The sequence below is a fragment of the Neofelis nebulosa genome, chromosome 1 (assembly GCF_028018385.1).
Source record: "Neofelis nebulosa isolate mNeoNeb1 chromosome 1, mNeoNeb1.pri, whole genome shotgun sequence".
NCBI classification, from domain to species: domain Eukaryota; kingdom Metazoa; phylum Chordata; class Mammalia; order Carnivora; family Felidae; genus Neofelis; species Neofelis nebulosa.
The window spans coordinates 43,475,551-43,502,006 of NC_080782.1; the positions used below are offsets into that span (position 1 = coordinate 43,475,551).

The window sequence follows — 26,456 nt, forward strand, 5'->3', positions numbered from 1 at the left end:
GTAAAAATACGAGGGCCACTGGGCTGGTGTTTGGTGAAGGAAGGAAAGAAGGAGGGAGGGAAGGGAGGAAGGAAGGAAGAAGGGAAGGAGGGAAGGAAGGAAGCCATGTGCACACATGTGTGAGCTGATCAGTGAGGCTGTCACATTCAGGCCACGTTAGCTTAGACCAGGGGCTGCTGTTATGCGTGGAGGGCTCACATGAAGATGTGGCCCCAACCAACATGCCCCAAAGTCCTGCGGCCCCTGCTACATTTCCCAGGGCTTGTTGCTTGAGGGGCTTCCAGAACCTGTGTGTACCAGGCCTGAAGCAGCACCATGCGGGGAGTGAGGCCAGGCTCATCCCAGGCCCCACTTTGGGAAACAGGGGGACTCCTTCACCCCAGGCGGAGGTAGGTCTGTCTCGCCTGTATGATTTGAGACTTTGGAGCCAGACAGACTTGAGTTCTAATCTGACTCTGTCTAGTGGATGTAAATAACTGAACTTTGAGTAGGTGATTTGCTCCTCTGAGCCTCAGTTTCTGCATCTACAAAATGGGGGTCACCACTTAAATTTGTTGAGGGGATTAAATGAGGTAAGAGAAGAACTCCTGGCCGGTCAGAGCTTGGTAAATATTTGCAACAATAGTTATCATTATCGTACAATCTCTGGAGCCTTGGGTAAACATTCGCTTCTGCCTCTAAATGTCTGCATAATCATGAACCAGCATTTAACCCTCCTGGGCCTTGGTTTCCTCTTCTCTTAAATTGGAGTGATAGCAATCTAACACATTTCTAACCGAGGTGGTCTGGATGAAACCGCATGATCACTGGAGCTTCTCTGTAAACTGATATGTGTGCACATGAGCTGTTGGCACACTCCTGACCATTTGGGGGAAGGTTTTCTACAAATCTGCCCACCTGGAGAGAAAAGGACCCTTGGGTTATTGCAGTGCATTGAACCTAGTTCCTGGATTCCAGCCCTGAGTTATTTTGCACCCTTGCTGGAAAGTCTGCCCTGAGAGCGAACCTCAAGTTCAAGGTCTGCTTTTGGGCAAGGAAGAGGAAGGTCCAGAAACTGCAGCAGGGGAGGGAGAGGATGAGCTGAGGGAGGACAAAGGAGCCTGAGCCCAATTCCCTGGTGGCCTTGCTTCCTGCCTCCCCCGGGTCAGCAAGCAGCCAGAAAGCTATGAGAAGTAGTCTCTGACCAAGGGTCCCAGGGGACCGGGTTGGCGTGGAAAGACCCCCACTTCTCTCTCACGGACACTCCCAGCAGCTGATTGCCAGGTGCCTCCAAAACTCATGGGGATCCCTAAGCAGCAGCAGCAGCAGCACCAGCCTGGGAAGGGGAGCCCCTCTCCCCTAGAGATCTGGCCAGGGGAACCTGGAAGAGAGAGCGAAAGGGCCCTCTGTCATCCCTGAGTGAAGACTGTGAGCTCTGGATCCATGCCTAGGAACGGCCACAACCAACAATGTGACCTCAGGACTATTTAGCCTCTCTGTGCCTCAGTTTCCTCATCTAGAACACGTTACTCCTTCTGAGTGCCTCTGGGAAAACTAAACACTCTAAGGTTCTTAGCAAAGCCTGACACACAGTGAGGGCTTTCACAACATTTGCTGTTATTATATTCCTTAAAAGACGAGGCCACTCAGCAAGCTGTGACGGTCTGTCAGATGTCCTGATAGACTAGCCCTCCTCTATATTTTGCTATAGTTTTGGTTGACAATAATCATTCATTCATTCATTTACTCAGTAAGTATTTATGGAGCATATTTATGGCAGCAAAGGGTGGCAGATGGGGGACCCCAGGACTGCTTGGTTCCTGGAAGGGCATTTGAGCGAGAACTCACATTTATTCAGCACTGACTCTGGGCAGATTCCCACTACCCTGGAGATGGGCATTAGCCAGCTAACAGCAGAGGGAGTCTGGGTGAAGTCACAGACACAAAAGCAAGCAGCAACTCAGTGGCAGCGCTGGGACTCAAACCCAGGTCCGCCTGCTTCCAAAATTTGTGCTTTTCCAAATCTAGATTCCGGGTCTACCTTCCTGCTGCCCTTCCCCTCAACACCTGGCCCCTGCCCCCACTTCGGCACAGCCACATCCCTAGAGGCCAAAGGTTGGGCTGTGTTCTGTTGCCCTCTGTAGCAGGATCTTTGTCATTTCCTCTCTGGTTCTCCTGACCATGCAGAACAACCTTGGGGCTTTCCTCAGAGGGGAAACCCAGACTGGAAAGCAGCCCATGGAAAATGTGGCTGCGGGTGACTCCTGATGTTTGTCTCTTCAGCTGCAGAGCGTCTGGGTGCTTGGGAGTGGAGCAAGGTGGGAGGCTCCCGGGATGCGTGTGGAACCAATCATTCCCCCAGGGACTCCCTCTGACTCTGTTATCTGAGACAGGTCACAGCGGCTCTTTAAAGGGGCCTCAGTTTCCCCACCTGTAGAAAACGGAATAGTCGCAAAGCTCCAGCAGCAGGCTCTCTGCATGGCATTTGGGCTGGGAGTTTATGTGCTATTGGCAAGTCCTGTCCACCTTTCCTCTTTCACTCTTGGGAGGATAAAGTGGGACCGTGGCTGCACAACCACTTTGAAGTGGAGGGCAGAGTGGGGGCAGATCGATGTTGACCAAGCCCCTCACTGTCCAGCTCCAGCTTCTGCCTTGCCCAGACTCCCGCCTGTACCTAAGTCCCCATTCCCCAGACCCTCTGAAGGACCTGAGAGCCTGGGGGCAAGGTTAGAGTCTGGGGGTCTCTGAGCCTGGCATGAGCCAAGAAGCCATTCACCTGGAGGAAACACCTGTGGGGCCTTCCTGCAGCTTTCCCGATGTCTCGCCATGCTGGGTTTGTGCTTTCACTTTCCCCACAGGTGGAGACAGGAGGGGGAATTTGGGAGTAGGAAGAGGGACCCTGTGGTTAACCAGAAGGCATCCTTCTGGCAGAACACAACACTTATGCCTCGATTGGGAAACCCTTTCTGCTCTCCAGCCTCAGTTTCTTCATCTGCACAACTCAAGGGATACATCACATGACCTCAGAGAGCCCCCCCGGGTCTTCCAGCCCCAGATGGCAGGTTTCTGTCTTCTGCCCTCCTCCGGGGCTCCAGGCTTCAGGCTCCAGCAAATGGAGACCAGTTCCACCCTCGGCGGACCCCATCTGGGGTTTTAACCACACTTCCCAGCTCCGTCTGCGGCAGCAGTCCCCAGATGCTCTCTCTGGGGTGGACAGAAACCAAGGGAGGGAGGCAGGGGCATGCCCCCTCCCCAGGAAGATTCAAAGGCAGGAGTCTCACTTCCAGGCTTGTGCGCATGGATGGAGAGATGATGAGCTGGAGGGATGGCTGGTGCGGCAGCTCCACACAGGCAGGCCAGCACCCTGGGCACATGGGCATGCCCACCCCTCTTCCACTGGCTGGGCCAGATGGAGGGGGCAGCTGAGGGGAGGGCTCCTTGCCCTCCACCCCCCTGGGACTCTGCAGGGGCCTGGATTTCTTTCCACACAAAAGACATCGGGGTGGGGCAGGAGCCTTAATCCAGAAACAGACTTGGGGTAGACTCAGGGAAGCGTTTTAATCTGGTGGAATCACCATTATAACATTATAGAACCAGAGTATGCTGCCGAATTCTAGAATCTCTGAGGCACCACATCCTAGAGTTGTAGAAAAACGAGGCAGAGATTTTAGATCTCTAAACTGCTGTCCAACACTGTAGCCACTGGCCACGTGTGGCTAGTGAGCACTTGAAATATGGCCAGTCGGAATTGAGATGTGCTTGTAAATGTGAAGTACCAGTGGATTTGGGATTTAGTACAAAAGAATTTAAAACATCTCAATAATAGTTTCTTTATATAATTGCATGTCAAAATGCAAACGGTTTGGGTATATTGAGTTCATATGATGTATTACTAAAATTAAGTTCACTTGTTTCTTTGTATTTTTTAAAATGTGGCTACTAGAAAATTTTAAATTTGATTTGTGGCTCGCATTATATTTCTAATGGACAGAACTGTTCCAGAACCTAAGAATCATAATATTTAAAAATCTCAGATTCATGAGGGGTGCCTGGGTGGCTCAGTAAGTTAAACGTCTGACTTTGGCTCAGGTCATGATCTCCTGGTTGGTGGGTTTGAGCCCCATGTCAGGCTCTGTGCTGACAGCTCAGAGCCTGGAGTCTGCTTCAGATTGTGTGTCTCCCTCTCTCCCTGCCTCTCCCCTGCTCACGCTCTGTCTCTGTCTCTGTCTCTCAAAAAAAAAAAAAATTAAAATTAAAAAAAAAAATCTCAGACTCATGAAATTGTGGCATTTCAGAACCTTAAAGTGATAGAATTCTAGAACCAGATTTCCAGATCTTTACATCGCTTATTTGAATCTTAGACACTAACTCTCAGAGCCTAGACGAATCTGAGAAGACTCCTGGTCTTTCTCCCACCCAGAGTAGGGACCCTTCTATTCAACCCTGACCAGTGCTGATGAGTTTCTGCCCACCCCTTCCCATCACCTGGCAGAAAGCACCCTGGGGCCAAGGCTGCTGGGCTCCTCGAATGATTAGTTTCTCCATGTTGAGTGGGATCTACCCCCTGCAGCTTTTTCAACCTTTGAGATTGGTTCCCAGAGCACCTTCCAGGGCCTTCCAGACAAGTCTGCATCCTCCTCCCCATGAAAGGTAAGGACTCTGGGTCCTATCCCTCCCCTTCCCAGGCTGTTGGCCTACAGGCTGCAGGGACTACTTTGACAACTGTTCCTAAAGATGGGCTTCAAGGACCCCCCCAAGCAGGGACCTTCAGGTCCAGATGACCCTCTCTGCTTCCCCATCCCTCAGAACTGTTCCTGGGGTCCCAATAACAGAGGTGGGGGGGAGTCCTTCCAGCCTCTAATTTGTGGATTATCCTGTCTGTCCATCTGGATAACTGGCCTGTACCTCATGGTCTCGACTCTGCCCTGTTTTCAGCTCCAGGAAGATGGGGGGTGGGTGACCATGGGTACTGGGGCGTGGTGTGGCACAGGAATCAGGGATCCATTTAGAGTGCCCCAGATCTGCTTGAAAAGTGAGACTCTGAGAGGAAGAAGGAAGAGGCCTTTTCCCCAACCGAATCAGGAATTCCAAGGCAGGACTAAGTGGCAATGACTCAGAGGGCCCCAGCAATTCAGAGGCAGAAGACCAGAGGTCAGTCAGGGAAGGCTTCCTGCAGGAGGTGGGACTTGAAGGAAGGGGTGGGGAATTGGAATTGTGAAGAGGTGGAGGTGAGGGAATCCTGGGCAGAAAGGATGTTTGTGCTCAGGTCCTGAGGGGCCCAGGCTGCCTGGAGTAGAGGGGTCAGTGGCGGGAGGGCTGTGAGGGTGGGGCAGCTGGCTGAGGGCAACCTGTGGGTTATCCTCTGGGGATGGGAGTGTATGCTAGAGAGAGAGGGAACTCCAAAGAGTTCCAAAGGGTCCCTCACTCTTCCCTCCCCCAGCCCCGCACCATCTCAGGACAGACCCAGCCCAGGCAGGTCCCTGTGAAGAGGGGCCTCGGAATGATAAAACTTTCGTGCCTGTTGGAGCAGATAGCCCCAGACCATCATGCCCGTCACAGAGCCAGCTTCCCACCAGGTCAGCTCTGCCCCGCTCTCCGTGCTGGCGCATCCGCAAGGGCCCAGGAATGATGTCAACACAGGCGTCCTTGCCTGGCTAGTTAGTGCCACTTCCTCAGCTTCTGCTCCGTGTGCAGCGGAGCACAGGGGACGACTGCCTGGCAGGGCCCTCCCAGGTCGTCCTGGCTGTGCTACATCAGGGGCGATGGGGGCAGGGCTCTGCTCCTCCCTGGGCCTCAGTTTCTCCATTTCTGAAAGGAGGCAGATTAGGACTAGTTCAGGAAATAAACTAAGATGCCAAGGGGGCCCATAATGAGAATGACGAAGTGGACTGGGCATGTGTATGAAATGGTGGGGACCAAGGAAAACGGGACAGCAGCCTCCAGACCAGGTGACCTAGACCTAGACCATCCCTCCCAGCCTTATGTGGGGGGTATGTGTGGGGCAGGGGGGTGGACTTCTACTGGGGCCCCGAGTCTCAGTTTCTTTAGCTAAAGAATGGGCATTATAATGCTTAACCCCACCCCCAGGGTGGGGGGTGATGAGAATGAACTAGGATAATTGTTGGAAATCTTATAGAGAAATGCCCCCCCAACTTTGATTAGTGGAATCTTTTTTAAAAAATGTTTATTTGTGTGTGTGTGTGTGTGTGTGTGTGTCGGTGTGTGTGTGTGTGTGTGTGTGTGTGTGTGACAGAGCGTGAGCGGGGGAGGGACAGAGAGAGGGAGGAAGACTCAGAATCCAAAGCAGGATCCAGGCTCCCAGGTGTCAGCACAGAGCCTGACACGGGGCTTGAACTCCTGAACCGTGAGATCATGACCTAAGCCAAAGTCAGCCGCTTAACCGACTGGAGCCACCCAGGCGCCCCTGATTAGTGTAATCTTTTGATTGAGTGATGTTAAAAGTATTTAGCTCCAGGGGATCAAGTGAAGAGGACTGAAGAATGAGGAGGCCAGACAGTGGAGGAATGGATGAGAAATGGCCTGGGGGAAGGGGCAAGGCCAGGCAGAGTACCTCTGACCGGCAGCCGGCAGCTGCAGCCAAGAGGTTTGGGAAAGAACAGTCCCTCCAGGCCCTTGGCACCTGCCACCCTGACGGCTGAGCCTTCCACTCCGCTTGCCAGGCTTCAACTCAACCCTGGACCCTGCCCTGCCCTCAGGCGACTTTGAGCTCTTGCAGTAACATCATTTAGAGACCACCTGTGTGTGTGTGTGTGTGTGTGTGTGTGTGTGTGTGTGTGCGCGCGCGCGCGTTTGTTTTTTCTTTCACCAGGTTGTAATTGGTGCATCACAATGAACACAGAAAAAAAAGAAATTAAGCGATTTAGATTTGTTTGCAGAACCCTTTACCTCTTCCGCATTGTGAAGATGTTCACCCTCCTTTCCCTCCTTTCCCATTCTAGCTGTTCTATGGGTCCACAGGGTCAACAAGAAGAAAGCAGGCAGGTGGCCCAAAGATCACGTTTAGCCTCAGCTCCGCTCCTCTGCCAGCCAGCCGTGGGGACCTCCTACAGGTTAGCCACATCTCCACTTTCTCATCTGCAAAAGGGGAGTGAAAAATCTCCACTGTGTCTACCTCTCAGGACTGCTATGTGGTGCCCAGCACTCGGTTTCCAGAATGAGAAAATGCTTTCCAAAACAAAGGAGAAGTGCTGCCCTGGAAAGGGACTGTGCTGGGTGAGCCAGCGGCCAGCGGCAGCTCCTGAGAGTGAGGGACAGTCTGGGGAAGGGGCGATATGGATCTTCAGTCTCTGCCCAAAACAGGAAACTGGCCCCAGAGATGGAACTGCTTTGGAAACCAGTTGCAGCATCAGTGAAAGTGGGTGTACAACAGGGAGGAGTAAGAAAGCCCCACCCCCGGCAGTGAGGGAAGGGAGCACAGAACCTAGGTGGGCTTGGACAGTGTGGGGGCTCATGGCCCCTCAGCACCAGGTGGGGTGAAGAGTGGCAAGAACACAGTCCTTTAGTTGGATGGACCTGGATTTGAACTCTCCTCAGCTACTCCTGTCTGGGCGACCTCGGGGAAGGTGCTTCGCCTCTCTGAGCTTCATGCTGTCTGGGTTGCGGAGTAACAAACAGAAAGTGGGCGGCACACACCAGGGCAAGTAATTAATTAATTGCTGTTAATTGCTCCTATATCCCATCTCAGACAGTCTTTGGTTGGTTCCCAGAACATTCTATATCCATTGTCCATCTGAAGCATGGATAATCTGCCCATTTCACAGATTTTTTTCTTTTATTTGTTTGAGAGATATCAAGATCTGCCAGGAAGCACTCAATGTATGTGTGTGTGGCGCGTGTGCAAGTGCGTGCATGTGTGCATGCGTGTGTGTGTGTGCGTGTGTGTGTGTGTGTGAGAGAGAGAGAGAGAGAGAGAGAGAGAGAGAGAGAGAGAGGAAACTGTTACACCATGTGGTCAGTGTTGTAATTACGGTGACTGTATTCTCCAAACCACAAATCAGGTCACGTGGCCTGACAGAGGCTATTTTCTGCCTCCCCTGAAGTCCAAACATGAAATCACATGTAGTTACACATTCATTGAATCACCTTGTATTTTTTTAAAGAAGCAAATGACATGAAATTTGGATTGTCCTTGACAAATCCCCCTGTAGTCTGAGAAAACTCACTAGAGCCATGACTGGGGCCCTTAAAGAGCCTTGGCAGAGGGAAGATGACTTCCCGGAGGAGGTGTTGCTTAAGGGGCCTTGAAGACTGAATAGGAGGTCTCCAGACAGAAAAAGAGGAGGTGGCCTGAATGCCCTTAGGACATTTAGAGCCTGAATGCTCTAAAGACAACCTTGCTAGGAACTGGGGATTCTGGCAACTGTGTCTGCTTTCAGTTACTTTTCACTTTCATTGTTCCAAAGACCTGCCGCAAAACAAGATTGTTACAGGCCAGTGTAACCACATGGTTACCCTGCGTTGTATCTTCCGAGGCATGTACTCGTCCTCTCTGCCGTGGACTATGCATTCCTCAGGGGCAGGGGCCATATCTGTCTTGCTTGTCTCTGTGTCCCTCCTCTCCTGTCCTCCCCCATAAGGATGGCATGAGGAAGACTATAGGAGAGGTACTAAAAATGTCAAATAAATAAATGAATAAAGTGCCGTTTATGAACTTTTCATAGGTAGACAGTCTCTCTATTTGGTCCTGCGTCTACTGAATTTCAGCTCATCTGTTTGGTTAGTGACTCTGTGCGGGTTGCCTACCCCACGTCTGCCACTGTGCAGGGTGGTGGGGCTCTGAAGGGCATGAGACCAACAAGGGCCTGCCCACACAGAGCTCACTCTCTAGGGGGAGAGATGGGCAGAGGACAAGTAACTACAAGGGTGATGAAGAGGGGGTGAGACATGTAGACCCGCAAGCCTGGTCTGGATTAGGGGTCAAGGGAAAGCCCCGCAAGAGATGGAATTTAGCCTGAGACTTAAAGTATCCTAATTAATACTTAACATTTAAATAATGTCCACCCTGTGATAGACACCACCCTGAGGGCTTTACGTAATTAACTCACTTAATACTCACAACAGCCTGGTAAAGCACAATGCTATTGTTGTCCCCATTTTAGAGGTGAGGGAACTGAGCACAGAAAGGTTGACAAATAGGACCAAGGTGACATAGCTTATAAGTGGAAAAGCATTCAAACCCAGGCAGTCTGGTTGAGTCTGCACTGTTATCAAGGACTTAGGTAAAGGGGAAGGTGGGACATTGCTTATTTAGGATAAGAGGTGAGGCTGGACCTCAAGGCAGGGAATTTATCCTAAGATCCATGGGAAGCCATTGGTAATTTCAAGGAAGAAACGAGCATGATGAGGTTGCATCAGAGGGAGCAAAGCGGGAGGGCAGGAGGGAGAGAGAGCAATTAACAGGCTGTGAACATGGACCACGGTAGGGACAAAAGAGCTGCTTGGACTAGGGTGACAGTGGTGCAGAAGAAGAAATGGGGTTGTTAGGTTAAAAACAAACCTGGAGGCAGAGCCAATGGGACTTGCTCGTGAAGGGGGTATGGGGACAAGGGGCTGGTGTCAGATTTCTGGACTAGACATGTGAATTGGGGACACAGGAGGAGGAAGAGGAGGAAGAGGAGGAGGAGGAGAAGAAGATCTGGGTGGAAGATGATGAGTCCAGGCTCTGACTTGTGGAGTTGGATAAAGGTGACCTTCGGACAGCCCAGGGATATGTCAAGTGGGAGGAGGAGAGGCCACCTGGGGCGGAGGAGGGGGTCTGGGTCTGGGGGAATTGTCAGCACAAAGAAAGTCCCCAAAGCTCTGGGAGGTGTGGGTGGGTCCTGAGGGGATGGAGGAGGAGGGCATCTGGACCGCCTTCCTCAGGACTTCCTGGGGTGTGGTTGGAAACGCAGGTCCTCAGCTTCACCCAGTCCCATGGAGGCAAATCTCCTGGGTGGGCCCTGGGCCTTGCCTCCTGGGAGGCTTTCTGGGTGACAATGAGTTGGAGGGCCTTGGGGCCAGCTTGGTGAACAGCAACTCTGAAGACTTGGGAAGCGTCGGAAGAGGTAGCTACCCATGATGGGGAGTTACCCCAGCTCACTGCTGCCCCCCAAACGCTTTGGACCTGCAGCTCCAATGATGAGATGCCAAATCTCCATCAGCTTGGTCAGGAGGATAATTTTGTGACCTGACTGGCCGCCCTTCCCCTCAACCCTCCCACAGCATGGCTCTTATCACCTCTTCCACCTGCTTATAGCCGTCTTCTCCACCAGGTCCTCAAGATAATGTCTGATCCGTGGAGCTTCCCCCAAGAGGTCACCTATCATTTGCTCCTAACCCACCTCTCCAGTTTTCTTGCTCATTTCTTCCTTCCTGCTTCCTCCGCCTTCTCCTCCTGCCCCCTGCCTCCCACCCAGGCAACACTCAGCTTTTCCTGAGCACGGTCTATGTGGCCTTTGCACGGGTTGTTCCTCGTGCTGAATGTGTCCTTCTGCCCGCCCCAATCCTACCCGTTCATCCTGCTCCTGCTCCCAGGCTGCCTCTCCCCAAAGCTCCCTCATTCTATTCCCCTCTTACTATGGGCCATAGCCCTTGCCCTGGTCCTCCCTAGCAGGCAATCCCTCCTGGACACAGGAGGGACATGCAGATTGTCTCCGAACATGCTCGTCCACTTGACTGCAGACCCATGTGTCTTTCACCCCTGCTTCTCCCTTACTGGTACAGGAGCTCAGTGCCTGGCACAGTGAAGATGTTCACAGGACCTCAGGTGGGTGGAAATCGTCTTCTAACATTGTTTTTTAATATTTGGGGCACCTGGGTGGCACAGTCAGTTAAGCGTCTGACCTCGGCTTAGGTCATGATCTCACGGTTCATGAGGTCAAGCCCTGCATCGCATTCTGTGCTGACAGCTCAGAGCCTGGAGCCTGGTTTGGATTCTGTGTCTCCCTCTCTCCATGCCCCTCCCCCACTCATGCTCTGTCTCTCACCCTCTCCCAAAAAGAAATAAACATTGAAAAAAATTTTTTTAATGTTTATTTATTTTGGAGGGAGAGAGAGAGAGCATGACGGGACAGGGCGGGGGGGGGGGGTGGGGGATGGGAGGCCGAGAGAGAGGGAGACACAGAATCCAAAACAGGCTCTAGGCTCCAAGCTGTTAGCACACAGAGCTCGATGCGGGGCTTGAACTCACAACCCATGAGATCGTGACCTGAGCCAAAGTCAGATGCTGAACCAGGTGCCCTGGAAGTGGCCTTCTAAAGCAGAGATTAGCATGAGTAAGATTCTAGGGGGGCTTATTTAACCTGCCTAAGACTCAGAGCATATTCGAGGACTTTTAGATCATTGACCACAGGAACATAGATGATAAAGGATAATTTGCTGGTAGATGCTGATTTACCTGGCCAAACGAGTGGCAGGGCTGGAGTATGCACTAAGAACTCACAAGCCCATCTTTGAATGGGGCCTGCAATTTGGGCCTGTGACCACCACGATTAGGCTCCTTCCTGTCTGATGATACTCTGTCCAAAGCTGTCACTTGGGCACAGCTTGGAGTCAGGAACCCAGTCCCATCCCCCAGCACCTTGTGGGGCTTAGCATCTTTCCCCTGTGAAACATGCATGGGCTGGCTGAAAACCTCTTCCCCCCAGCACAAAGTTAGTTTTTAGGGGGATTGGGGTGAGTCTATCCTACTCTCACATGTCAAGTTTGGCTTTTCTACCTCTCTTGGCTCTGCTCTGTTTGCTTATATATATATATATATATATATATATATATATATATATGTTTTTTTTTTTTTTTTAGTTTATTTATTTATTTTGAGAGAGAGAGAGAACAAGCAGGGGAGGGGCAGAGAGAGAGAGGGGGAGAGAGAGAATCCGAAGCAGGTTCGAGCTCACAGTGAGCTGGACGTGGGGTTCGATCTCACAACCATGAGATCACGACCTGAGTGGAAATCAAGCGTGGATGCTCAACCAACTGAGCCACCCAGGCCCCCCTGCTCGTATGCTTTTTGAGCTTTGTTCCTACAGTTAATCTTGAGCCTCAGAAGGTTCTTAAGAAACTACCAATCTACTGTTTTCCAAATTTGCCCCAGCCCCACCCCAGGTCCACAGAGTCAGGACCGCCAGGGGAGGGGCCTAGTTACATACATCATTAGCAAGCTCCTCAAGGCTCACTAATCGAATTCACCCCTCCCCCTCCGCCGCATCCCTTCTGGTTCTGGATGGTTCATGGACGCCAAAAAGCCCCTACCTAGTCAGTCAGATCTGAGCAGCCTCCATTCAGCTCTCTATGAGCCTCCGAGAAATCATCCCATGTCTCTGGGCCTCATTGTCCCCATCTGTTTCATGAGGAAGGCCACTGTGGTCTGGCCTAACTTGCAGGGTCCTTGAGATGGTTGAAATGACACTGGGGATGGGAACCCGAGGCTCAGTGGGAGAAGAAATCTGCACAAGGTCATCCACCTCTTCAGCTGCCTGTTACGTGCTGGGCGCTAGGGATTCAGCTGGGAACAACTTGTTGGGGGAGATGACATTCTAGTAAACAATGAGACCAGTAAATGAACCAGATAATCACGATAAAGGAAATAAAGGGGTTTTCAAGAGTCAGGGCAAAGGTGGGGTGGGGTGGGGTGGGGAAGGCCTGCCCAGGAGGGGTCACTCCGGCAGAGACCTGGTTGTCGGGGAGCCGTCCGGGGAGGCCCTGGACAGTTGTCATAAGCTCAGCGGCGGCAGAGCCCGGAGGCCCCCTCGGGCCCGGCCAGGGCGCTCCCAGGGCCCCCGGAGGCGCGGCGGGCGCGGGTCTTTGTCTCCCTAGTTTTCTCTGAAGCCTCTCCGACCCCCAGCGCTGTTCCCTCTTTGACCCCGAATAACTTGTGGGCTTCCCCCGGGCTTTGTTTCCCCGGGGTCACCGCCTCCAGGACGCCCGGCAGCCGCCCGGGGCCCTCGTGGGTCCCGCATCTGACACCCCCTCCGGCCCCCGCCCCCTACCCGCTCGGAGACAGGGGTCAAAGGCAGCCCGCATCACGTGGTCGCCGAGCAGCACCGAATCGGCCGGGAGAGCCGAGGGAGAATCCGGGTGGAAGCCGAGAAATCCAGCCCCGATAGCAGCTCCCGGTCCCGCCCCGGCCCCCGCCCCGGGGCGCTCGCCGCACGCCCGCCGGCCGCCGGGGCCTCCGGAGCCGATCTCGGGCCGGCACCCACGCTCCATCACGGGATCGAACCCCGCTCCCACGGCCGCGATTCGGGGAGGTAGGCGCCGCGGCCGGCGAGGGGAAGGGGAGACGGGCTGGGGGCCCTGGGCGCGCGGGCTCGCCCCTCTGTGCGCCGCCGGCCTGCGGGGTGCGGGGGCAGCGCGCCCCAACTTCCAGCTCTCGGGGAGACCCCCACCTCCCCGCCGCGGGACCGCGGGGCGGGGGGGTGGGGGGGGTGGGGACTGCGAGCTGCCCCAGCGCGGTGCCGGGGGCCGGGACTGGGGGCTGGGCACCGGGCGGGGGAGGGGGAGGGGGACAGCGGGCGGGAGGCGGAGCGGGCGGTGGCGGCGGCTGCGGCGTGGAGCGGGGGTGGGAGCGGCGGGAGGCGGCCGGCGAGGGGTTAACCCCGGCCGGGGCCAGAGCCCGGCGGCGCCCGCACGGCCGGGGGGGAAACCCAGGCGTCCCGCGGCTCGCCGGGAGCGCCTCCTCCCCCCGGGGGGCGCCCCAGCCGTGGCAGGTAAGAGGCTGGGAGGGCCGGGGCCAGCCAGTCCCCTGTCGCCGGGCCGGCGGGGCCCGAGCCGGGCGTGCAGGCCGCGCGGGGCCCAAGCGGCCGCCGGCGCAAGTTTAGTGCGGGCGGGCGCCGGGCGGGCGAGTCGAGTCTGCCGGGCCCCGCGCACGGGGGTGGGAGGACAAAGGGGTGGGGGGCCGCGCTGGGGCTGGGGGCAGGCCGGGGTGCGGGCGAGGGCAGCGCGGCAGCTGTAGGTCACGGATAATGTCACTCACGAGGAATGCCCCCTCCCCCTCCCCTACTCCCGAACAGGGGAAACTTTTGTCTGGCGAGGGAGGGGGTTAGAGGCCGGGTCCCCGCTTGGGGCAGGGTGAGGCGGCCGGACCGGTTTTCTCGGGGCTGCGAGAGCGGCCTGGTCTCTAACTCTCTTCCTCTCTCTGGTTCTCGGAGCGTGGAGCCTCCGCTTTGAACGCTGCTCTTTAACACCCTGGGACGGGGTGAGGAGGGGGCACTGGGACAGGATGGGAATCTGGGGACTGGCCTCCTGGCTCTTAACTGGATTGAGCACAGGGGTCAGCCAGGAGCCATGCCAGGCCCAGGGGATTCAGGACCCCACCTCTGTCCACCCCTGTCTAGCCCCAGCGCTGTACTCCCCCTCCCCCCCCCCCAATCATTCAGAATGGCCTCAGGCAGTCCTGCCCCTGGTCTTGAGGTGCAGACTGACCTGGATGTCTGTCACTTCCCAAATCTGTGACCTTGGGCTGGTTCCTTACCTTCCCCTCACCTCAGTTTCCTCACCTGTAAAATGGGGAAAATATAGTATATTCTAGAAGAAGGATGAGATGAAAATCTGTGGTACCTCAGTAAACTGTGGCATGTTTATACTCAACAAGTATTTATTGCATGTTTACTATGTGCCAGGCACTGGGCTAATTGTTTTGCTTTGTTTTTTAATGTTTACTTATTTTTGAGAGAGAGACAGAGTACAAGCAGGGGAGGGGCAGAGGGGGAGACACAGAATCCCAAGCAGGCTCCAGGGTCTGAGCTGTCAGCACAGAGCCTGATGTGGGGCTCGAACCCTCGAACAGGGAGATCATGACCTGAGCCGAAGTGAGACGCTTAACCAACTGAACCACCCAGGCGCCCCTGGGCTGTTTTATATATATTATTTTCTTCAGTTCTCCCGCTTTACTATGAACCACATTTCACCGAGGGGGAAACTGAGGCACAGGATGGTAAAGTCTGTGCAGGTGAGAAGTGGTGGAACTTGGATTTGACTCTCCTCCCCTAGCCTGAGTCTCACCTACAGGTCTCTATAAAGTCCTGCTGTGACTGAGCTCATGGTGTCATTTTCAGTTGAAATTATGAGGACACTTGTCCCCTCTCCCCATCACCCTCACCCCCAGGTGCTGCTCCTTCTGCCTGGTACTGGTGCAGGTTGAGGTCTTGTGCCCTGGCTCTTGTTACTGTGGGCAGCTGGACCAGGAGGGAAGTCCAGTGGAGCCTGGGCCCGGACCTCTATGGTGGTCCGACTTCTGTTGCTGGCTGGGTCCGTGGCAGGAATGCTCTCCCAGTGAGGGTGGTGCAGGAGGAGCTGGTCTCCCTGGCTCCAGCTAGGGACAGCTGGTGGCTTTGTCAACAGGCCTGTCCCCAGCACCCAGGAGAAGGCAGAACCTTTCATCTCTATTCAGACCAGGTCACTTTTAGATCAGCAGGGGACAGAGGTAGGGCCAAGAAGCCGAGCCCTTGGGGGCGATGAGAGACAGAAGGCCAAAGGATTTATATCACAGGTGTCCACTTGTGTGACTCATCAGCAGGGTCCTTATTGCTAAACTAATGGCCTGCCCTAGGTGCTGCAGCCCCAAAGGTCCCCGAGGACAGTAATAGGAGGTGGACTTTGAGCCACGGTCAGGATTACAGAATCCTAATGGAAAATGCTTGTGTGTACTGGGTTTCTGAACCTGGGGCACAGTGTAGACCCTCAGTAAATACTCTGAGTGAATATGCATGGACCCAGACTTCCGCCGGTTTCAGTGCTCTGTGCTGGCCCAGTCTTTTGGTGAGGGAACCATCTCATGACTGCTGATCAGGCTCTTATTGGGGGCCTTGAGTAATTTCTTTAAACATGGAAAACAAATTTCTAGTTAATAAATGACATCTTAAAACAATGGAGTGGGGTAGAGAATGAAGGTTCTTGGGAAATGAAAGTTTGCATGCACATTACTGTCCTAGATGCTCCGAGGGCTGTGCCAGCACTGCGTCTGGGATTTGCAGGGTCTGTAGGTTTTTGGTACGCTCCACGAACAGGGGGCCTTCCTGGGCTGACAGACCATTGTCACCCTCTAGGAACAAGAGTGGAAATTCCACTACTAGCTGGACTTTGAGGGGACTCAGAAATGCGGGGCGATGAGTGGAGGGGCTGGGTGGGTGAAAGGAGCCCTGAGGGATGGGGGTGACCCTTTGGCATGAGGCCAGACTGTCCTTGTCCTCGTGATCAGAGCAGAAAGAGAGGCCTCTGGGAGAATCAACAGGTGAGGGAAGGAGCCAGCAAGCAAGAAAAAATGGATAGTGAACCTCCTGTCAATAAGGGGCATGCAAGAAACAGTTTTAATTCACAAGTTGAGGATGTGGTCGAGTGTGAAATCATAGGCTGAGGGTTGGCCCAGGAGCCAACTGAGAAACTGCATCTGTGACACGTAGAAACGGGCTCTGGTCTCAGCAGCTCCGAGCTTTCTCTGCTCTGGGCTTTGGGCCTGCTCGACCCGTCCGTCTTCCATACTTTGGGACCAAAGCCAGGCCTGCAAGTCCCTAGAGACTGGGCAGACTTCTGCTTGCTTGGAATTTGGTTTGGGTATGGCTTGAAATATCTGGACTGTTTGGAGGACTTGGACATACTTTACATGAAATGGAACATTAGGGTAATTTGTTAAATATGTATGGAAACTGTCTGTGGGGTGGGGTGATGGGGAAACGAAATGGGGTGAGGGTGAGGTGCTGCTTGTTTCTGAGTGGAGAGGCTGCTGGTCTGATGGGGGAGGGAAGACGAGGCTCCGTGATGGTGGAGAGGCAGGACGTGGTCAGTGATAGATGGGCTTTGGAAGGTCAGTAGAGGGGAAAAGCTCTACTGGTTGTTAACGTCGGCAGGGCTTCCTGGGAGAGGAAGTGTTTGTGAGGATGCAGGCTGTGGGAAGGGGGGCAGTGGAAGGCAAGATTGGGTTCTGGGGACTTTGCAGCATCCTGCTCAGGAGTTTGGATTTTATTCTGTAGCCGGTGGAGAGGACAGAGGGTGGTAAGCAGCTCGTTGAGTCGATGCCTGTTGCCGTGTCTCGTGCCAGGCTCCTTACAGACGCTCCACTGAAATCTCACAATACCCCTGCAGAGTAGCTGCTGCCGCCGGTAATCCCCACCCCTGCCCCATTTCCAGATGGGGAAATGGAGGCTCAGAGGCCTTGAGTCACTTACAGAGCGGTATTGGAACGCAGGCCAGAACTGCTTTTGCCCCAGTGTGCTGTTCCTCTCAGAGGTCATTTGGCCAAAGATGGTGGTGAGACTGGTTGTGTTGAGACCAGCTCAGAGATGGTGCGAGTTGGGGTCCAGCAGAGAGCTGAGCAGAGTCTGACTCAGGCAGTGGGACTGAGGAAAGGAGGAGGAGGAGGCTGAAGGACTTTGTAGCAGCTTTGGGGCTCAGGCTCATCACAGGTGACCTGAGGTTTGGGCAAGGACCCTTAAGTGACAGCGTCACTGCTTCCAACCCCTGGCAGGGCTCTCTGTAGGCAGAGGGCATAGTCTTGTCCGTGCCTCCTGAGGGCAGAGACAGCAGCAAGAGTGACAGGAGGCTAACGGGAATACGATGCCTCGGGAGAGGCGAGGTCTCCATTGCTAAAGGTAAACAGTGACCCTGGAGAGAGGGAAAGGATGCCGAAGGCGTGTGCTGGGAGGGTCAGACCTGGGTGACCTCTTTCAGTTCCCTTTTCTTCTGAGAATCTCAGCAGTTGGGGTAGTGCTCGGCCCATTTCCACCCCCTGTTTTTCTCATAGCTCTTCAGAGCTGCCCCTTCCTGTGCTTCTTGGGAAGTTCCCCATGCTGGCCTGGCCTGCAGTGCTCTGCCTGGGAGAGTCCTTACCCTGTGGAACACACTCAGCACAGCTGACCTTCCAGGGGCCCCTCAGGATGTCTGGACCAGCTGCCAGAGCAGCCGGGACTGTGGTTTCAGAGGGCTGGAACCTTAGGCTTCTATTTCCCCGTCTGTGAAATGGGTTCAGTCTCTCTTTCCTCAAATGTGTGGAAAGAAAGCTGAATCATGAATCAGTCTGAACCAGTAGGAGTTGAAGGGAAGGGCCAGTGGGTTTGAAAGTGAGGAGCGGGAGGGGTGGAGGCAGGGCTGTCCCCCGCCTGCCCTTCAGCAATGGTTAATGCAGGGTCTCCTGGTCTTGAAAGGTCATCAGTGGAGGCGCTTTCTCCTGCCTGTGGGGCTGGTACAAAGTTCTGCCCATCAGCTTCAACTCGGAGGTTTGGAGCTTGATAGAAGGTGTGGATGTGAATGTCTGGAACTGTATGGCCTCCGGGGTAGAGATAGTCTGCCACCAAAGGAGTCACAGAGGGGACCAAATCTCTTCCCTAGATGGAGGAGAGTTTACATTAAGCTGCCTCCTAGCCCTTTTTATTTCTACCTGTCTTGTTTCTTGATTCAGACTGGATTAACCTAATGTTAAACATATGCATTGTAAATGAGCATTTGCTTATTTGGAGGGTAAGGTATGGGAGGTAGCCCACTATGTGGCCAGTGCCCCATTTCCCATTCCCCCACAAGCCTCAGCAGAACCTACCCGTCTCTGCTCATGGCGAGGATGCTGAACCCCAGTCACTTGCCCTCACCCCCCAATAGTCCCCCACTGAGGCCCAGCTCCGGTGTTACCACTTCCCTACAGTCATTCCTAATGCCATTGGACATTGCCTGCTCCCTACTTTTGCATGGGAAGAGCCTACTATATGGCCCTGTCATGGGGCCCTTCACACACCTGGGTTTGAATTCTGGTTTCTTAGGGACATGTCTCATTTCTTCTAGGCTCCAGGCTTTGGAGGCAGGGGCTGTGTGTGGCCCATTTCACCAGGGGGGAGCATTGCAGAGTGGAGTCAAAAGTCATGGGTTCAAGGGGGCGCCTGGGTGGCTCAGTCGGTTAAGCGTCCGACTTCGGCTCAGGTCACGATCTCGCAGTCTGTGAGTTCGAGCCCCGCGTCGGGCTCTGTGCTGACAGCTCAGAGCCTGGAGCCTCTTTCGGATTCTGTGTCTCCGTCTCTCTCTGCTCCTCCCCTGTTCATGCTCTGTCTCTCTCTGTCTCAAAAATAAATAAACGTTAAAAAAAAATTAAAAAAAAATAAAAATTAAAAAAAAGTCATGGGTTCAAGTCCCAGCTCTGTCATCATTAGCTGTGGGATCTAGAGAAAATTACCTAAATCTTAAATCCCTCTAGGCTTTAACCAATGAGGATAGTAATAGTCCTGTTTTGCTAGGAGAGTTGAACAGATCAGTGCCTCACCCAGAGTAAGAGCCCAGTAAGTAGCTCTTCAAAGATAACAATGGGTATTAATATTGTTTATACCTAGGGGGTGGTCTGTCTTTTCCGAGATGGAAGGAAGAATCCTTAGGGTTTGAGTTCCTGAACATTCTGTCTCATAGCCTGGGAATGTTTATTTGGAAGAGGAAACTGAGGCCCAGAGAGACTGGGCAATTTGCACGGGGTGTGGGAGCCGCCAGTCTTATCCAGGAGGCCGGACAGGATTTCTTCTGTTACACCTGTTTTTCCTCTTTTGTCCTTTCCATCAAGGTTAAGGTGCTCAAGTTCCGTAAGGGCCCGTGTCCTCCCTAGTGGCCATGTTGAATGGTATCTAAAACTTATGCCAGATAAGTTGGCCTGGCTGGTAGGTCCTGTGGCTGTCCTTGAGAGGAGGGCACCATGCCCTAGACTGTGCACACTGTGGGCTGGCACCTCCAGAGGCCTCCCACCGAGCCTCCCTGTGCCCTGGGAAGGGGGACGGGATGATGTCAGGGAGAGGTGGCCTGGTGTAGATCTTGGGGCAGGTCACTAGAACACAGGCAGGGCAGAGGCTGGGAGCTAGGCTCTGGACCCAGATGGTCTTGCTGGATCATTTCCTACTTGTGGCACCTTGGGAAGCTCTTCAGTGCCTTCCTCCATTCAAAGGGGATAGTAACGGTCCCCATCTCACAGCATTTCGAAAGATAATGCAGGAAAGATGCTTAACTATAAGCTGAGTCCATGTGAGTTATGATTATTGTTGTAGCTGGTGATGTTGCTATTGAACAGGGAGCTCATTCCATCCTCCCCAGAGCAGGAGGAAATAGACACTTGTGTCACCCCTCCTGGTAGCAGGTGTGGCCACTAAGGCTTAGCCAAGTGGAAGGGTCAGCCTTTGCGGCGTGGGAGGCGGGGGGGCAGTTCAGGCTCAAGGGATTACCATTACGGGCTGCTGGTTTCTAAGGGGCTGCTCTGGCCAGACAGAGCAGACTTACTCTGTAAGGCACCGGAAATGAGGAAACGTAAGCATGCTCAGAGCTAGCCAAGACGGAAGGGGTTGTGTGGGGAGGTGTGGTACAGAATCCCAGGGCTCACATGGTTGAGATGTGGTGGAGACTCTGGCCTCGTTCGCACCCGAGGTCTGGCTGAACGAGGCAGGGTGTGGATTCTCATCACCCCTAGGCCGGCCATGGATCGGCCTGTCTGGGCAGGTCTGGGGTGGCAGTCGGCGGAGGTCTGCCATAATCATTGTTCAGTGGCAGCCACCTCTGGTCTACACTACCTGTCCAGGCAGAGGCCAGGTGAGGAGAAATGAATGTCGTCATCACAGGGCCTTCACTTATGCATCACTGTCTGTCCAGATTCCCTTCCTCCTCTTCTTAGACCATGGCAGCTCCTGCTCATGCTTTTACAGGAGGGTTAATGTCACATGGTCATGGAGGCTCTTCCTTATTCACCTGCAGGTTGAGTCAGTGGTTCTCGGGGTTGGCTTCTGGACTAGTAGCATTACCTGGGTATTACCTGGGAAGTCGCTAAAATGCAAATCATCTGACCCCACCCCAGACCTACTGAATCAGAAACTGGGATGAGGGGGGAAGGAGGGGTCCAGCAGTCTGTTTTAAGAAGCCTCCAAGTAATGGGGCACCTGGGTGGCTCAGTTGGTTGAGCGTCCGACTTCAGCTCAGGCCATGATCTCACGGTCTATGGGTTCAAGCCCCGCATCGGACTCTGTGCTGTCATAACAGCTTGGAGCCTGGAGCTTGCTTTAGATTCTGTGTCTCCCTCTCTCTCTCTGCCCCTCCTCTGCTCACTCTCTGTCTGTCTCTCTTTGCCTCAAAAAATAAACATTAAAAAAAAAAAAAAAGAAGCGTCCAAGTAATGTAGGTGCATGCTAAAGTTGAAGAAAAACTTGGTTAGAGGGGTGCCTGGGTGGCTCAGTCGGTTGAGTGACCAACTTCAGCTCAGGTCATGACCTCATGGTTCATGGGTTCGAGCCCTGCATCAGGCTCTGGGCTGACAGCCCAGAGCCTGGAGCCTGTTTCAGATTCTGTGTCTCCCTCTCTCTGCCCCTCTCCTGCTCATGCTCTCTTTCAAAAATAAACGAAAAGAAAAGAAAAGAAACACTTGGTTAGATAATTAAAAAAACAACAACACACTTCCCTCCTTGGGCTCTCAGCATATTCAGACACCCAGCAAATGTTGAAGACCCAGAGAAAAGCCCAGTTTTTCTCTACCCTGTCGTCAAGGATCCATCATCTCATCACATCTCCAGGAGACACTCTTGTGACACAATAACAAGTTTCAGTGGAACCCCAAGACAATTATAGGAGACAGTGCTGGGGCCACTTAAGGAAGGCAGGATGAGGGGACTTGAAGGGTGGGGGACTTTGTGGAAGGCAAGGGTGGGTTCCAGGAACAAACCAGCTGTGTTCTGGGGCTGGGGCCAGGCAGAGAGTGTGGATCCTGCTCCAGAGAAGGGTGTGCGTGTGTGTTTGCGCATGTGTGCGTGTGATCACAGTGGTCAGATATGGCTTGAGAGGGTTAAGGGACCTTAGCTGTCACCAGTCCAGTGGTTTTAAGCATCTCAATATTTTTATTTTTATTTATTTTTATTTTATTGAGAGAGTGCATGTGAGTGGGGGAGAGGCGCAGGGGGTGGGGGGAGAGAATCCCAAGAAGCCTGGCACAGGGCTCGATCTCATGACCCTGGGATCATGACGTGAGCTGAAACCAAGTGTCAGATACTCAACTGACTGAGCCACCCAGGCACCCCAACTATGTCAATAATTTTAATGAAGATGATCATATCATTTTCACTCAACATTTTTTGAGACCTTATCTGCTTACTCAGCATAATCCTATAAAGTAGGCACTATTATTGTCCCCATTTTATAGATGAAAATACTGAGGCCATACAGCCATAAGGTGATAGATCTAGGAATTCTGTAGAATTCTATAGAGGTGCTTGGAAACACGATCTCTTTGGAAGAAGGGAAGTGGGAGATTGTCTTGGAATGTTTATGTAGCAGGCCCCACTTGGACTGGTTTTTTAAAGATGCAAAAATATATCAAATATCAAATGAGTGAATTAGGTTTCGGCGGGGGTGATGGGATTGTGTTGGGATGATTGGGGCTGAAGCTTCCATGTTGGGGCCTCCACTGGACACTGTCATTCTTTCTGTCTTATGGACGGCCATTTGAGGTACACAGAGACTCACTCAGTGCTGAGTTCAAGGTCCCACAGCTAGGACAGGAGATAAAATCAGAGAAAGAAAAGAACCCTCTTCTGGTTCTAGGAGGAGGGGTAGGGGTGGGGGTCAAGATCAGAGCCCACTGTCCAGTGCTGTCCTTTTCTGCCTCAGTGTCACCAAGGTACTGCTGAGGAACTGGAGGGCTTTCCTGACACAGCGGGAACCCCTTCGTTTCTCAGTGGTGAACCAAGCAACAGGGACTTGCCCACACAGGGCCACACATGGCGTCATGTTGGGGACGCGAACCCGGCGCTGTCTCTGTTCCGACCAGGGAAGGCTTTGTTTCCCAAAAACTGTCCCTGCACCCCACCCCATCTTTGGCCGGCTGGGTAGCCATAGCCCTCGGGGTAGCCCAGGGCAGTGCTGGGGGCCGAGACGGGAGTGTCCTGGGGAGAAAGCTGCCAAGGAGAGGCGGGGCCGCCTCTGAGGGAAGAACACTGAAAAGCCCAAACCCCAGACGGAAACCCAGTGTATTTTCTAGGTCCTGAGAGGATATTTGGAACAATGGAAGTAGGATGGGGGAAGTTGGACTATAAAAAGGGCTTCTTGATATCCTTTTTAAAAAAAAGTCGTCTTTAGGTTGGACTTTTGTTTCTCTGAAGGATGTTTATGTAACTTCCTGAAAGCAGGGTCCCAGGGCGGCACAGTTTGTCAGATGCCACTGTTTATACACTTGGCTTTGAGCTGGGGAGGACTTGATAGGGTGGTCTCCACATTTGACAATTGGTGGAACTGAGGCTCTGAGAGGCAGGACGAGCCTACCTGAGGTCACGCAGTGAGACAGCGGGAGACTTGGCACTGGAGCCTGGGTCTTCTGGGGCCTTGCAAGGGGCTGTTGTCTTGACCCACTCCTCCCAGGGCCGTGGCTGGCATGGGAGCTGGGCAGGGGCCACGGAGGGGTCCCCCTGGGAAACACTCAAAGCTCTGGAGGTAGGGCAAGGCCAGGGCTGGTCTGTAGTGAGGTGGGCTCCCTGGATGTTGAGTTGTGCGGTGGGTGGGAGGCTGGGATGGTGTGCTTGGTGATGCCACCCCCGTCCAGATGCCGGGGCCCAGCTGTTCCCCGTCTGCCCAGCAGCTGGGAGCTGTGACTCACACCCAGTGGGTGCAAAGGCAAGGGCTATTGTACGTCGTGATTTATCCTGTTCTCCTAGCCCCGAAGGGATGACTAGACCCTGAGCCCTGGTTCGTGCCCACGCCTATGAACTTAAGCAGCTGTGAGTTTGGGCCCTGTGTTTATAGATATGAGGCATCCCAAAGGGCTCGGGGGAATCCTCTTTCTCTGCCACCTCCTATCTCTTGATCCTACGTATCCTATGATCTTGACTCATCCATTGTCACCAGTGCAGGAGTCTGCGTGCCCCTGAAATCACGCACAACATTTCGTGGGGATTTCTATGCATTTTTTCCTGCAGAGAGAGTCTGTAGGTTTCATCAGGTTTTCAGAGGACTCAACTCCCCGCCCCCCCCACCCCGCCTCCCCACCAAGTGCTGACAGGAGGACAGGGGCCCACATGCGTGTACTGCCTGCTGCGAGGAGTTGCTGAAGGGGCGGGGTGGTTCCAGTGTTCTAGCAGAAAGTAGCCTGGTGGCAGCAGGTGGTGCAGAGCGTGGTCTCAGAGGCCAGTATTGGGGTCTAAGCCACACCCTTCAGTTAGAAGGCCTGTGACCTTGGATAGGCTGCTGTGTCTGTGCTTCAGTTTCCCAATCTGTAAAGTGGGAGTAATAATTGTCATCTATGGTGTTACTGACTTTTAAAATGAGAATCCATGAAAGGACTTATCCCAGTGCCTGATACAAAGTCATTACTCAGTAAAAGTTTGCTATTATTATTAGTTCCAGCTCTGCAGTCCTCTTAAGTGCCTTATCTTGGGGTATTAGTCTCCACCTTTAGCTCTGTACTCTGTGTTGGGCTTTCCAGGCGCTGCAAGGCAAGGTTGGAGAGTAGGGGTAGACAGGGAGGGAGGGAGAACCCTCTCTGTATTTCTGGCCTCTCTAGCCCAGGCCCTCCCTGGTGCCTTGAACGTGGCTTTGTCCTGAGGCAGGCTTATGTAACCAGCCAGGCCTGGCCAGGCAGGACACGATTCTTAACCTCGTTTTGTCCTCCATTGTCTCTACCTCTGATGGAGCTGTTGCATTAGTTGACCTGTTCCTCAAGCTCCAGGGATGAAATTAACCTGTGCTATCCTGCCACCAAGTGATGTAATCAGGAGGTTTGCTGGGAAGGTGGCCCCTCCTACCTCCTGGGGATGTTCAGAGCTGATGCCTCTGTGCCTGCTTTGGGGACGGAGACAAGGACTCTTCTTTAAGAGGAAAGACAGGCCATAGGCTAGGGGGCCTTTGACCCACGGCCCCTGTGGTTCCAGTGGGTGTGCATACTCCTCCCCAGGATTCCCTCCCAGGAGTGAAGCCCCACCATCTGGCAGCCCACACCAGTTCTCTCCCAGGAAGCCTTCCGGGGACCTCAGCTGCAGGGGAGTTGGCTTCCGCTGAGCTCCATGGCACGTTCTGTGTCCCTTTCAGGAAAACAGAGGCCACAAACTGGCAGGCCACATCTGCCCCATGGGCACATCCTACTTAACCCATGCCAAAAATTGAGCTAATTGCCAAGAGGAGATTTCACCTAAAAATCCCTATTTCTGGCTTTACTTCACAAATTGGAAGATCGGAAGACCTTGAGCCTACGTTCTTTTATTTTTATTTATTTATTTATTTATTTATTTATTTATTTATTTACTTACTTACTGTTTTTTTTTAATATGAAATTTATTGTCAGATTAGTTCCCATACAACACCCAGTGCTCATCCCAACAGGTGCCCTCCTCAGTGCCCATCACCCACCCTCCCCTCCCTCCCACCCCCTGAGCCTGCATTCTTAACACACACTTACCTGTTTTTTCTGGCCCTCCAGGTATTTGAGTGTGTAACCCTATCCTGGAGTCATGAACTACTTTCTTTCTTGTGTTATATAGTGTTGTTCCTCGTCTGCTTTGTGAGCTCTTTAAGAATGATGGAGGGGGGCGCCTGGGTGGCTCAGTCGGTTAGGTGTCTGACTTTGGCTCAGGTTATGATCTCAGTTTGTGGGTTCCAGCCCCGCATCAGGCTCTGAGCTGACAGCTCCGAGCCTGGAGCCTGCTTCAGATTCTATGTCTCCCTCTCTCTCTGCTCCTCCCCCACTCATGCTCCGTCTCTCTCTTGTCTCTCAAAAATAAAATAAAACATTAAAAAAAAAAGAAGAATGGTGGAGGGTAGGGGGCTGGCTCATCTCTGCTCAAAGCATGGTGCTCAGGCTTAGGGCTGTGTGCACAGCAGGAGCAAATTAAATATCTCCTTTATGAATGAAGGTGTGGCAGTGCTGCTCCCCGCCGCCGGCTGCAAAGGTTCCATTTAATAGAGGCCTCTGGATCAGCCTGCCCTGTGGCCCTCGAATCCTCCTCCTCCCAGATAAGCTGTGACTGCTTAGCCACTGACCCAGGCAGCTTCTTAAGCTGTGGATACACAGTCACTGAAGGTATCGTCCCCATGCTGCCGTATAACCACAGAGAGGAGCATCTGACCTGTGACAGTACCATGTTTCACTCTCCCAGGGGGTTTGGAGGAGTTTGGGGAGAGAGAGAGGCCAGGGTCAGCAGCCCTCAGATGGCACCTGTCCAGACTTCTGCATCCTGGGGATACAGAGGGAAAGGGGGGCATCAGCTCAGGTGTTTACTGGAATGGGCTTCCCCTCTTTTGAGCCTTTCTCTGCTTTACTCTGCTCCTAGAATACGTGCTTTATCCGTTGACTCCTCTGTCCAGATGTCTGTCCAAGGTTTATTTCACTCTTTCTGCTGAAATCCTGCACATCCCTTGAGGCCAGCTAAGCTGTGCTCCTCCTGAAAGAGGTCTTGGCTGAGAGGTTGCAGTTGTTCTGGGTGTAAGAAAAAGCTGGGAAGCTTGTAAAAACTACACGCAGATTTCTGTCCCCCATCTTTGGTTCCTTCAGTCTACGGTATAGCACC

At 53.3% G+C, this 26,456-nt stretch overlaps 1 protein-coding gene and 1 long non-coding RNA gene across 5 annotated transcripts in view; one reads left to right on the plus strand and one right to left on the minus strand.

Annotated features, from left to right (window-relative positions):
* LOC131506533 (uncharacterized) overlaps positions 1-26,456 on the minus strand; it is a 95,318-nt gene that overhangs the window by 25,117 nt on the left and 43,745 nt on the right. The window lies entirely within an intron of this gene.
* The window catches only part of NDST1 (N-deacetylase and N-sulfotransferase 1), a 63,266-nt gene continuing 49,826 nt past the window's right edge, over positions 13,017-26,456 (plus strand). The window contains exon 1 of one of the 4 annotated variants that reach the window (XM_058720184.1): positions 13,017-13,226. The gene's annotated coding sequence lies outside the window, so the exon portion shown is untranslated. Of the gene's footprint in view, positions 13,227-13,527; positions 13,686-14,854; positions 14,927-26,456 lie in introns of those variants that run through there. The other 3 variants (XM_058720160.1, XM_058720164.1, XM_058720180.1) reach the window with 3 other exon arrangements.